The sequence below is a fragment of the Phacochoerus africanus genome, chromosome 2 (genome assembly GCF_016906955.1).
Source record: "Phacochoerus africanus isolate WHEZ1 chromosome 2, ROS_Pafr_v1, whole genome shotgun sequence".
Classification (NCBI taxonomy): domain Eukaryota; kingdom Metazoa; phylum Chordata; class Mammalia; order Artiodactyla; family Suidae; genus Phacochoerus; species Phacochoerus africanus.
This window is the reverse complement of record NC_062545.1, coordinates 167,913,885-167,926,684: the sequence shown is the minus strand read 5'-3', so window position 1 is coordinate 167,926,684 and position 12,800 is coordinate 167,913,885. Positions and strand designations below refer to the sequence as shown.

The 12,800-nt window shown below is 38.8% G+C and overlaps 1 protein-coding gene across 5 annotated transcripts in view; it reads right to left on the bottom strand.

Annotated features, from left to right (window-relative positions):
* The window catches only part of MAP2K5 (mitogen-activated protein kinase kinase 5), a 273,914-nt gene that overhangs the window by 106,540 nt on the left and 154,574 nt on the right, over nucleotides 1–12,800 (bottom strand). The window lies entirely within an intron of this gene.

The window sequence follows — 12,800 nt, the reverse complement described above, 5'->3', positions numbered from 1 at the left end:
TATGAAATTTTTTCTATTTTTTTTTTTTCCCAGGAAGGCCTTTATTGCTGTGGACTTATCCCTAAGAACCCTTCTGCGGCATCTCATAGATTTCTTTTCTTTTCTTTTTTGCTTTTTAGGGCTGCAACTGCGGCATATGGAAGTTCCCAGGCTAAGGGCTGAATCAGAGCTACAGCTGCCAGCCTACGCCACAGCCACAGCAATGCAGGATCCTTAGACCACTGAGTGGGGCTGGAGATCAAACCCCCATCCTCATGGATGATAGTTGGATTTGTTACCACTGAGCCACAATGGGAACTCTCCCACAGATTTCTTATGGCTGTGTTTTCATTGTCATTTGTCTCAAAGCATTTTTTTTCCAGCTCTTATTATTATTTTTTTAATGATTTTTATTTTTTTCATCATAGCTGGTTTACAGTGTTCTGTCAATTTTCTACTATACAGCAAAGTGACCCAGTCACACATACATATATACATTCTTTTTCTCACATTATCATGCTCCATCATAAGTGGCTAGATATAGTTCCCAGTGCTATACAGAAGAATCTCATTGCTTATCCATTCCAAAGTCAGTAGTTTGCACCTATTAATCTTAAATTCTCAGTCCATCCCTCCGCCCCTATGGCAATCACTTCTCCAAGTCCATGATTTTCTTTTCTGTGGAAAGGTTCATTTGTGCCATGTATTAGATTCCAGATATAAGTGATATCATATGGTATTTGTCTTTCTCTTTCTGACTTATTTCACTTAGTATTAGCATCTTCTAGTTCCAACCATGTTGCTGCAAATGGCATTATTTTGTTTTTTTATGACTGAATAGTATTCCACTGTGTATACATACCATTTCTTCTTAATCCAATCATCTGCCAATGGACATTTAGGTTGTTTCCATGTCTTGGCTATTGTGAATAGTGCTGCAATGAACATACGGGTGCATGTGTCTTTTTCAGGGAAAGTTTTGTCCAGATATACGCCCAAGAATGGGATTGCTGGGTCAAGTGGTAGTTCTATATTTAGTTTTCTAAGGTACATCCATACTGTTCTCCATAGTGGTTGTACCAATTTACATTCCCACCAACAGTGCAGGAGGGTTCCCTTTTTTCCACACCCCCTCCAGCATTTGCTATTTGTGGACTTATTGATGGCCATTCTGACTGGTGTGAAGTGGTACCTCACGGTAGTTTTGATTTGGATTTCTCTAATAATCAGTGATGTTGAGCATTTTTTCATGTGCTTATTGGCCATCTGCATATCTTCTTTGGAGAAATGTCTCTTCGGTTTTTTGCCCATTTCTCCATTGGGCTGTTGACTTATTTGCTGTTGAGTTGTATAAGTTGTTTGTATATTTTAGAGATTAAGCCCTTGTCAGGTGCATCATTTGAAACTATTTTCTCCCATTCTGCAAGTTATCTTTTTGTATTTTTTATGGTTTTCTTTGTTGTGCAAAAGCTTGTCAGCTTGATTAGATCCTACTGGTTTATTTTTGCTTTTATTTCTGTTGCCTTGTCTCAAGGCATTTTTAAATTTCCTTTTCAATTTCCTCATTGACCTACTGGTTTTTTAGTAATCTCCATATAGTTGTTTAGTCTCCATATAGTCAGTTTTATTCTCATTTCTTTTCCTGTGGTTGATTTCTAGTTTCAGACCATTGTGGTCAGAGAAGATGCTTGAAATAATTTTTACACTCTTAAGCTTACTGAGGTTATTTGTGTGCCCTAGTATGTAGTCAAGCCTAAAGAATGTTCCACATGCACTTGAAAAGAATGTGTGTATGTATTTACATATATATATATAATTTTAATGTAATGTCCTGAAAATATCAATGAAGTCTAAGTGTTCTAGTGAGTCCTTTAGGATCTCTGGTGACTTACTGATTTTCTGTCTAGAAGTCCTGTCCATTGATGTCAGTAAACAGAGTGTTAAAATCTCCTACTATTATTGTATTCCCACGAATTTCTCCTTTCATGTCTGTTAGTATTTATTTTACATATTTGGGTCCTCCTATATTAGGTACATGTATGTTGATGAGTGTAATATTCTCTTCTTGAATTGACCCTTTAATCATTAAATAGTGTCCTTTATCTTTCTTTATGGCCTTTATTTTACAGTCTATTTTGTTTGATATGAGTATTGTGACTCCTGCTTTCTTGTCATTTCCATGTGCATAAAGTAACTTTTTCTAACCCCTCACTTTCAATCTATATGTGTGCTTGGCCCTAGGGTGGGTCTCTTGTAGGCAGCATATTTGTAGGCTCTTTTCTTATCCAGTCTGCCACTCTATGTCTTTTGATTGGAGCATTTAGTCCACTGACATTTAAGGTAATTGTTGATACACATGCATTTAATGTCATTTTAAACATCGTTTTGCAGTTCATTCTGTTTCTTCTCTGTCCCTTTCTTTTTCTTTTCTTTTTTTTTTGGTTGGATGATTTCCTTTTATTTTATGCATGTGTCCTCTTCTTTTTAGTTTTTGTGAATGTATTGTTTGGTTTTGATTTGTGGTTTCCCTGTTTTTCAAGTATGTTAATCCCTTCTTATACTTGCTTGCTTTACACAAGCAGTCATATAGGCTCAAACACATTCTAAGAAAATAAAGTCTTAATTACATTTTCTTACTCTCCTTCCCCATATTTTATGATTTTGATGTCCTTTTTTATTAGCACTATTTTTTCGTCTTTTTAAGCCTGCACCCACAGCATATGGAGGTTCCTAGGCTAGGGGCTGAATTGGAGCTATAGCGCCAGCCTATGCCACAGCCACAGCAACGCCAGATCTGAGACAAGTCTGCGACCTACACCACAGCTCATGGCAACACCAGATCTTTAACTCACTGAGTGAGGCCAGGGATCAAACCTGCATTGTCATGGATGCTACTCAGATTTGTTTCCACTGAGCCAGGACAGAAACTCCTGATTTTGATGTACCTTTTAACCTCTTCATATTTATGTTTTTCTTATTCCTTGTGTTTATTATTACCTTCAAAAATTGTTTGTTTTTTATCTGTATACTGGCTTAAGTGATTACTTTCCACTGTGATTTCCTCCATCTTATATCTTCTTCTTTCCTATTTAGAGATCTTTCAATATTTCTTTTAGAATATGTTTAGCATTACTGTATTCTTTCAGTTTTTGCTTGTCTGACATATTCTTTATTTCTTCTATTTTAAATGCTAATGTTGCTGGGTATATAGTATTCGAGGTTGCAAATTTTTCCCTTTCAGAAATCTCAACATATGCTGCCACTCCCTTCTGGCCTGCAGCATTTCTGTAGAGAATTCAGTTGATAGCCTTATGGGGATTCCTTTGTAATTAACTCTTTGTTTTTCTCTTGCTGCCTTTAGAATCCTTTCCTTATCTTAAATTTTTGCCATTTTTGTCATAACATGTCTTGGTGTAGGTCTGTTTGGGTTCATCTTGTTTGGGACCCTGTATGCTTCCTGTATCTGGATATCTGCTTCCTTCTTTATATTTGGGAAATTTTTAGTCATAATTTTTTCAAATACATTTTCAATCCCCTTTTCGTTTTCTTTTCTTCCTGGGATCCCTAGTATGTGCAGATTGGCACACTCTGTGTTATACCAGAGATCTCTTATATTACTTTCTTTTTTTTTTTTTAATTTGCCTTTCTCTGCTGTCCTGATTGGGTGATTTCCATTATTCTGTCTTCCAAATCACTTATTCGTTCCTCTGCATTATTCATTTTGCCAGTCATTGCCTTTAGCTTAGTTTTCGTCTTGACAAATGGATTTTCTAATTTTTTGGCTCCTCCTTAGAGTTTCTAATTCCTTTTTACAGTAACCTGCTTTACTACTGATAGCCATTCTTAACTCTTTCAGTATTTTCATAGCCTCCTTTTTGAACTTGATGTCAGACTGAAGAAGTCTGTCTGTTTGCTCCTTCAGTGGAATTATTTTCTGCTTTTACTTGGGAATGGTTCTTGTGCTTCTTCATTTTGCTTACATTTTTTCTCACTGTGATTTTATAGGAAACAATTATCTACTATAGTCTTGGAGGGCTATTTTCACACAGGAGTATCTCTGCTAGCTTGTGTATGTTTACTATTTTTTTGGTGTTAGGTCTGCTTTTGGTTTGGATGCTTGCTGTCTCTTTCTTCAGTGTGTGCAGGCTGTTACCCCCTTGATAGGGGTTGTACAGGTACATGGCCCATGTGTGCTTCCAGGAAGTTGAGGGCAACAGGTGGTGCCTGCAGATGGTGCTTGGTTGCCAGGCCCTTTGCAGTGGTGGCAACTCATGGGGAGGTGGGGGTGGTTCCCAGTCACAGGGCCTCAGCAGCAGCAAGAGTGGGGTGTGTGTGTTCCTAGAGATGTGGGGGCGATGGGTGGCACCTGGTCACAGGGCCCTCCTTAGCAGCTCTGGTCCCTGAATTGGTGCATCTGGCAGGCAATGGGAGGCTATTCCCACCTACAGTATCTGAGATTGTTGTGGTAACTTGCATCCACTCTTGTAGCCAGCACAATGGGTGCCATGACAACTGAGAGCCCCCACACTGATGCACATATGCAGAGAAAGAAGTTTTTGTGGTGGCCCAGCCCCACCCCCTTCTCACACTCCCCAACAATGGCACCTTGCTTCTCTGGTAGTCGCAGGCTTCTGGTACTCCCTAGTCTGTTGCACAGCACTCCTTATCTCCCTCAGGCTGTTTCCACACAGCCAACCCTAATCCTCTCCTCTGGACTGACCTCCAAAGCCCAAGCCTCAGCACCCAGCCCCCATCTGAGTATCTCACAATGGGGCACGCTGGGCAGTGGTATCTATTGCCTGTGCAGCTCTCTCTCTGCTTTTTCCTCCTCAGACTGGCCGCTGTGCCTTTTTCCAAGGTTTTGAGGCTCCCCTTCCATCCTGGCTGATCTCCCTGTCAGTCACGAGGCTTCCTAGAATGTGGAATCCTTTTTCATAGCTCCCTCCCAGGAGTGCTGGCCCCATCCTGATTCCTCTTTCTCTCTTCTCTTTCTTTTTTTCCTCCTTTTGTCCTACCAAGTTATGTGGATGTTTTCTTGCTCTCTCAGGAAGTCTGAGGTCTTCTGCACCATTCAGTAGATGTTCTGTAAGAATTGTTCTACACACAAATCTTTTTCTTTTTGATATATTTGTGGGAGAAGGTGAGTTCCATGTCCTTCTCCTCTGCCATGTGGATGAGTTCCACATCTGTCTCCTGGCACATTTGATTTTAAGCATGAACTAATTATGAAGTTCCCTGGAGTGTTCTACTAATGTAACTTCCTCACATATTACTGCTATTCATGTCCATCAAGAACTCCTAACATACATGAAAATCCTAATATCTTCTAGAATTGTTAATGAAATGACCAAATGTTGCCTTTCTTCCTATCTTTTCTTTCCTATCTCTTTCCCTTTCTTCACTCAACTACTTGACATTTATGGATATACAGTATTTCATTCAGAGTATAGAAGAAACAAATAAGCAAAAGTGGAGCCTACATACAATATATTTTGGCAGGACCAACAATAAGATGAAAGACAATCATCACATTTGCCCTCTTAGCTACTAAAACAAGTTTAAACTGAAATCTGAAAATAAAGCACAGAAAAAATTAATTTAAAAAGAAAAAACAGCAAAAGTAATAGTTGTCACAGATACCAGATGGCAAATAGGAGAACTCCTTAAGGATGAGATTTGGACAACTTCTCACTGGAAAAATTATTCTTACAATAAGCTAACAAAATTAGCTTACTGTTGTGATGCAGTGCTCAAGCATGAATGCTTAGCAAAAGCAGGTAGAAAGCTCTACAGGTCTATTTTAAAGAATTTGTATGGAAGACATTGACTTGGAAAGTGTCCAGGCCCCTGAAACTTACACAGGTATAAGATAAGTCCCAATACATTCTGAATTTATGGAGCCAAGACTTGATGGTCTGAAGCTGCACAATTCAAATCTGCTCTCATACCTGAAGCCAAGGTGACCTGCTCTGTTCTCTCCCCTCCAAAACAAAACAAAACCAAGCCAACAGCCAGGTACCATGCTACTGAGAAAAAAATCTGTGATGAACATTTTCCAGTTAAAAAGCCAAAGTTGGTTACTTTCTGACATGACATCTGTCATTGGTGTGGAAGGCTTAATAATAGGAAGAACATGACTCTTGTCTGAAGCTCCTCTGGACTGGGGTTTAAGCATAGGGGGAAAAAACATGGTCTGTTCTTAATAAGAACAGTAGGAAGTGGTGATGATATAAAAAGCAGAGGATTGGAGTTCCCATTGTGGCTCAGAAGGTTAAGAACCTGACATAGTATCTGTGAGGAATGCTGGTTTGATCCCTGGCCTTGCTCAGTGGGTTAATGATCCACCATTGCTACAAGCTGGGGTGTAGGTCACAGATGTGGCTTGGATCCAGTGTTGTTGTGGCTGTAGCCAAGGTCTGTAGCTGCAGCTCCAGTCTGACCCCCAGTCTAGGAACTTCCATATGCCACAGGTGCAGCTGGAAAAAGAAAAAGAAAAAAAAAGCAAATGATCTTAAAGGCAGTGGCTCCAAGATGGCATGCACACTCTACTCCTTCCAGCTACTGCTCTGACTGGGCATTTACTCAGAACCCATATTTAGGCAACTCATTCCAGAACTGTCTCTATTTATTATACAACACCCTGGGGTTTACTTGTGAAAAGCAGGATAATACCAAGTTATACCCCTTACCTCTTCCCATAAAGGAATTTCTGCTCAGGGTTAGGCTACTCAGAAAATTAACATAGTAATAAGCACAAATACTTTAGGTTAGTTTGTAGTCAAAATATATATCACAAATAACAGGGATTTTTTTGAAAGCCAGCAAGATCACCATGTGGTAGAAGCAGAGTATACTGGTCAACAAGGGTTCTGGAGTCAGATTGCTCTAACAATCTATTTTTCAGTTCACTAATTCTTTCTTCTGCTTTGTTTTATATGCTACCAAATAGTAAGTTATTAGTTTTTATATGGTAATTTTATTTGGGAACTTTCTCAAATCTATATTCTACTTTTAAAATTTATGAAGTCTATGTGCACCTGCTATTCCTGCTTATTTTTTCTCACGTTGATCTGTTTTCTAGTGTGCCTGGCTGTCTTTGACTGCTTGTTAGTTTTTGCTCTTGAAAAAAATTTTTAGAGAGGTTCTCTGAGGCTTAAGGTGGATGTGCCCACCCCAAACAATGCTGTCAGCATGAAGTGCCCTTTCTAACTCAGATCACGCATACAAATATCCAAGGTACAAATATCCAAGGTACAAATATCCAAGGTACAAATCTGTGCCAGAATTAGATTATAGCCAAAGTTTCCCACCCGCCCCCCCCCCTTTTTTCCCCTGGTGTTCTACTTGGCTCTGAGAAGCCTTCTCTTCTGTCCCCTAACATAGCAGAGGAAAAGTAAATTTAGCTTTGATCTGCTTTTATATCAAGTGTTGGGGGGAGCCCTTCACACTTTCAGCATGATATGGGAAAGGTCTCCTCTAAGACCCTCTGCCTTAAGGGAGTCACCATAAGATTCACAGCTGCAGGACTTCCCGTCGTGGCACAGTGGAAATAAATCTGACTAGGAACCATGAGGTTGTGGGTTCGATCCCTGGCCTTGCTCAGTGGGTTAAGGATCTGGCATTGCCGTGAGCTGTGGTGTAGGTCGCAGATGTGGCTCAGATCTGGCATTGCTGTGACTGTGGTGTAGACTGGCAGCTGTAGCTCTAATTCAATCCCTAGCCTGGGAACCTCCATATGCTGTGGGTGCAGCCCCAAAAAGAAAAAACAAAAAAAATTCACAGCTGCAGTATAGGCAAATATCCTCAAGAATACATATCTTTGCTGCTCTGACATTCTGCTTTCCCCTCTGTTGCAGGATTCCATCTGAAAATTATCCTGAGATTTCCCTGTTGTCTTTTTAGCTCATTAGTGCATCTGAAATGGTTTTTTAAGTTTTTTGTTTGTTTGTTTATTGTTTTTGTTTTGTTTTTATGGCTGCACCTGTGGCATATGGAAGTTCCCGGCCAGGGACTGAATATGAATGAGCTGCAGCTATGACCTACGTCACACCTGTGACAGCTTCAGATCCTTTATCCACTGCTCTGGGCTAGGAATCAAACCAGTGCCTCCGCAGCAACCTGAACTGCTATAGTCAGATTCCTAACCTAATGCATCACAATAGAAACTCCGTTTATAAAGTATTTTATTTAGCAGTTTTCAATGGAAGAGTTTGTCCAAATAACCTAAAATGCTACAACCAGAAACTAGAAGCTGGTGTCCTAATTAAATCTTTTTTTTTTTTTTTGTCTTTTTGCTATTTCTTGGGCCGCTCCCTCGGCATATGGAGGTTCCCAGGCTAGGGGTTGAATCGGAGCTGTAGCCACCGGCCTACGCCAGAGCCACAGCAACGCGGGATCCGAGCCGTGTCTGCAACCTACACCACAGCTCACGGCAACGCCGGATCGTTAACCCACTGAGCAAGGGCAGGGATCGAACCCGCAACCTCATGGTTCCTAGTCGGATTCGTTAACCACTGCGCCACGACGGGAACTCCCCTAATTAAATCTTGACTGTCACTACTTGGCTACCTCTGAGACTCTGGGCTAAATTTACTTCATCTTTGGTTTCCTCATCTATAAAATGAAGGCAATAATAGTAATATGTATACCTAATGGAGGTGTGTGAAGATTAAATGAATCCATATAATGTGTTCAACTCAGTACATGTCACATGGGAATGCTCACTAAATGCTGGCCTCCTTCCAATCATCACCACCACCACTACCATCACTAAATAAGTATGGCCAACTGAGGTGGATCACGTAGTCTGTATAGGTTTTATTCTGGGTAATCACAGCTTCCAGGTATAGGAATCGCCCAGGTAGAAAAAAAACGTTCAGGATATATGAATAGTTATTTAGATTGACGCTTTGATCTTAAAGGACAAGTATTTGCATAAGATTTCTTAATTTCAAAACTTTAGAGGTATTCATAACAATAATGTCAAACTTTTACATTTGATTTAAAAAATTATAGCCGTTTCCATTGTGGTATGGTGGGTTAAGAATCTGACTGCAGTGGCTCAAGTTGCTTCAGAGGTACAGGTTTGATCCCTGGCCTGGTGCAGTGGTTTAAAGGATCTGGCATTGCCATAGCCATGGAGCAGGTTGCAGCTGCAGCTCAGATTAATCCTTGGCTCAGAAACTTCCATGTGCCTTGGTACAGCCATAAAATATAAGTACATAATATGTATTTTATAAATATATAAAATAAACCACTGATTGATAGTGGATTAAAGTTTTGGGGACTTCTATCTTTAAAATAGAGTAAAAGTTTTAGTAATTAGAATTTCTAAGAAATGGTTCAATTTAACATAAGCCTCCAAAGCCTTTTGGATCCCTTTTGTAAGCCTTCTGGATGAAATCTTTTAAAAATATAGTTGAAAATATTTCTTGCTTCACATTAAAATGTCTTTTAAACCTCGTTATCTGCCCCTAAAATGTCCTTAAACATGCAATTAACTTCATTTTTTGGGTCTCGGTATCCTTGTCGGTCAATGAGGGACTTGGGTCAGGTGACTTTTCAAGTCTCCTACAAGTGCCATGGCTGAACAGGCCCATACGTTGTTACTGGTTTTGTGTCTGTTTGTTTTAATGACTTAGGATCTTAGAAAAGCCTTCCTATCTTTGTCCTAATTACCATTTTCTTATCACTTACACTTCGGATTATAGAAGGATAAAGTGAGACTATGTGTACATGCAGTCTTGGGTTTCTTTCCTTTTCTTTTTTGGCTACAAGCATGGCATGCAGAAGTTCCTGAGCCAGGGATTGAACTCGAACCACAGCAGTGACCCAAGCTACAGCAGTGACACTGACATTGCCAGATCCTTAATCACTGGGCCACCAGGGACCTTCATGATTTATTTTCTTTTCAATATATGAGCAGTCTAGTTGGTTGTAATTGTCATCTGGGGGCGTTCTTCTACATTTTATCATGCAAGTAAGATACGTAATACAAAAAGTCAAATGCTCCTCTTACAATTAGTGAACAAGTCATTTTTGGAAAGTAGCTTTCATGAACTGATTCATTTATTTAGCACTGTGTGACAGACTGGCTATAGAGAATAAGCAGAATAAACCCTGCTCCTATGAAAATCTTCATCTAGATTTGAAGAGACACAAATAATTTGGACACTATGAGAGGTATAGCAGTTAAGAGTTTAGTCTCTGGAAGCTGATTACCTAGGTTTGACTCCTTACTCTGCCGCTTATTAGCTGTATAAACTTGAGTAAGTCACTTAACTTCTCTATCCCTTGGTGCCTTCATCTGCAAAAGGACAGTAATATTACCCACCTTATAGGGTTGTTGTGAGGATTTAAAGAGTTAATATATGTAAAGGTTTAAAAGAGTGACTGGCACATGGTTCTAAATAAGTGTTGGCTATTATCACGTTGTTATTATCCCTGTACAGCAACAGGTATGAATATAAAGCGAGAGAAATGGATGTAAACTGAGGGTATGACATCAGTTGACCTGTAATTATATATGACCACAGTCTATTACTTGTCCTCTACCCTGAACCTCCCTGCCCCTACCCATGTCACATTACCCTCTATTTCTGAGTCTTTGCTCATCCTTATACAGTGAGTGATCTCTCTCTTTTACACGTGTCCTTTTCACATACTGTTTATACAAATGGGTACCTTACATGCCTTCCTTCTAAAGGTATGCTTGGCACAACTTAAGTCTTTATTATGTCATACATGACATGGCTACATATAATGCCAGGTTACCTATCTTGCCCACATCCTAGGTGGATTATAGAATCGCACCACCATACCTGGCTAACTGCATAGAAGGCACTCAGGAAATATGGGTTGATTAATTGAAGGTACTCAGTTTCAGAAACAGCTTTCACTGGCATAGGGAAGAGGTTGGCAAACTTTCTCTGTAAAGGGCCAGACAGTAAATATTTTTCACTTTGTGGGCCATATGGTCTCTGCTACAATTGTCACAATTACTCCACTCTGCCACCGTAGCACTAAAGTAGGCACAGAAAATACATAAACAAATGGACATGATCATGAGCCAATAAGACTTCCCTTGTTTTAAATTTAATTTTTACTTTGAAATACCTAATTAACAAGAAGTTGAAAAATATATACAGGGGTTTTTGGTACATCCTTCACCCAGTTTGCCCAGTGGCAGTACCATATAATACAATACCACAGTACCTCAGGCAGGGGTTACTGGTGTAACAGAACAATAAATGTTATTTCCACCTTCCCCACTCCCAACCTCTCATCTCACATTGGTTGGGTTAAAATACAAGGCTGAGGAGAGCCTGCTGAATTGAGCAAAACTCCCTATCAGGCTATTATACTCTTTGCTTCCTAGGTGTCTTAGGCTTTTTACAGCTTGAACCACAATGCTGATGACTAGAATTTACTCACCCAAGAAGCAAAGCAATTTTACCTTTGCAAATCTGAGCTAACATTTCATAATTTTAATTCTTACATTTTTAATTAAGAGATGGACGCATCACATTCATCCATAAACAAAAAGGAAAAAAGTAATTTCTTTAATGTACACCTGGGAAAGACAACTGTAATCTGGATTTGTACATCCAAACATATTGCAATTTAATTATTAGAGCAATTTAAAGCTACTAAGGATATGATAGGGAATGGAAAAGTTGTTTCATTAATAGTTTTTTTTTTGTTTGAAATAACGGTGTTCCCTGTTTTTTCAAAGACTGAAATCATGGCATTTGGCATGGTTTTGTTAGTTATAAAGGTGGCTCACTAATCTCAGTTAACCTGACAGAGCCAAAGAGGGTGATTAAGTTTTATAAAAATAGATATAATATTTCCAGAGGTAAATTTTTCTCACATTACCTAGAAGAATGAGAAAAAAAATGGATTTTCTTTTTTAAAAAAAATGCAAGGCAAAAATTAGCAGTTCTGGTATCTCAATTTAAAAAAATGTTTTGTATTGTTCTGAGAATAAGATCCAGGATTCCATCCACACTTGGTTAAACTTCATATAAAGATTACTGAAAGTGAAATAGATGGCCTGAATACATCTTTAGAACCCTCATTAAAAAAATTAAAGGTGTTAAAACAAAACTTTGCCCCCAAAATACTAAATAAGTTTCCTGCTTGTTTCCTTCCACTCCCCTACTCTTGAAGTGATTGTGGAAGCCAATAAATAAAAGCAATTTTAGGGACACAAATAACTTTCCTTACTTACAAGGCAGGAAAAAAGAAAAACTTCAAAGTCAAGGCTACATTGGTCTCTGAAATGGTTCTATGCTTCTATTTTTCACTCCTGGTAAATGTATTACAGAAGGACTAAGTAAGTTATCTTATAATAGGCATGAAGCCAAGTAAACAGAATATAGACATAAAAGTTTGATGGAGAACTGTCTGCTAAACCCTTAACATTCAGAGATCCATGAGTAATAATTTAATTTTAATTAATAATTTAATCTTGATCTGATGTCAAAATATGCTTATATTCCTGGAAAAAAACAGTTGATCTTATTGACTGACATTCTGGTATATTTTAGGGTTAATTAAATAACCAATGTGGCAAAGTAGCCAATATGCTATAAGATGCAATTTTTCTGTAGAATTAAACTTCAAAATTCAGCAATTTCATTTTCAAACCAACCAGTTAAGTCAACAAAGTCAGAGAAGTTGGTAGCTCCTGTATAAACCTTAGCATCTTTTAGGAAGACTTAAAAGTCAGATCATGACAAGATTGACTTCGTAATTTATCATCTGTTAGGATAAAGCTCTGGAATTAATTCAAGAATCATACATTACAAAGTACATAA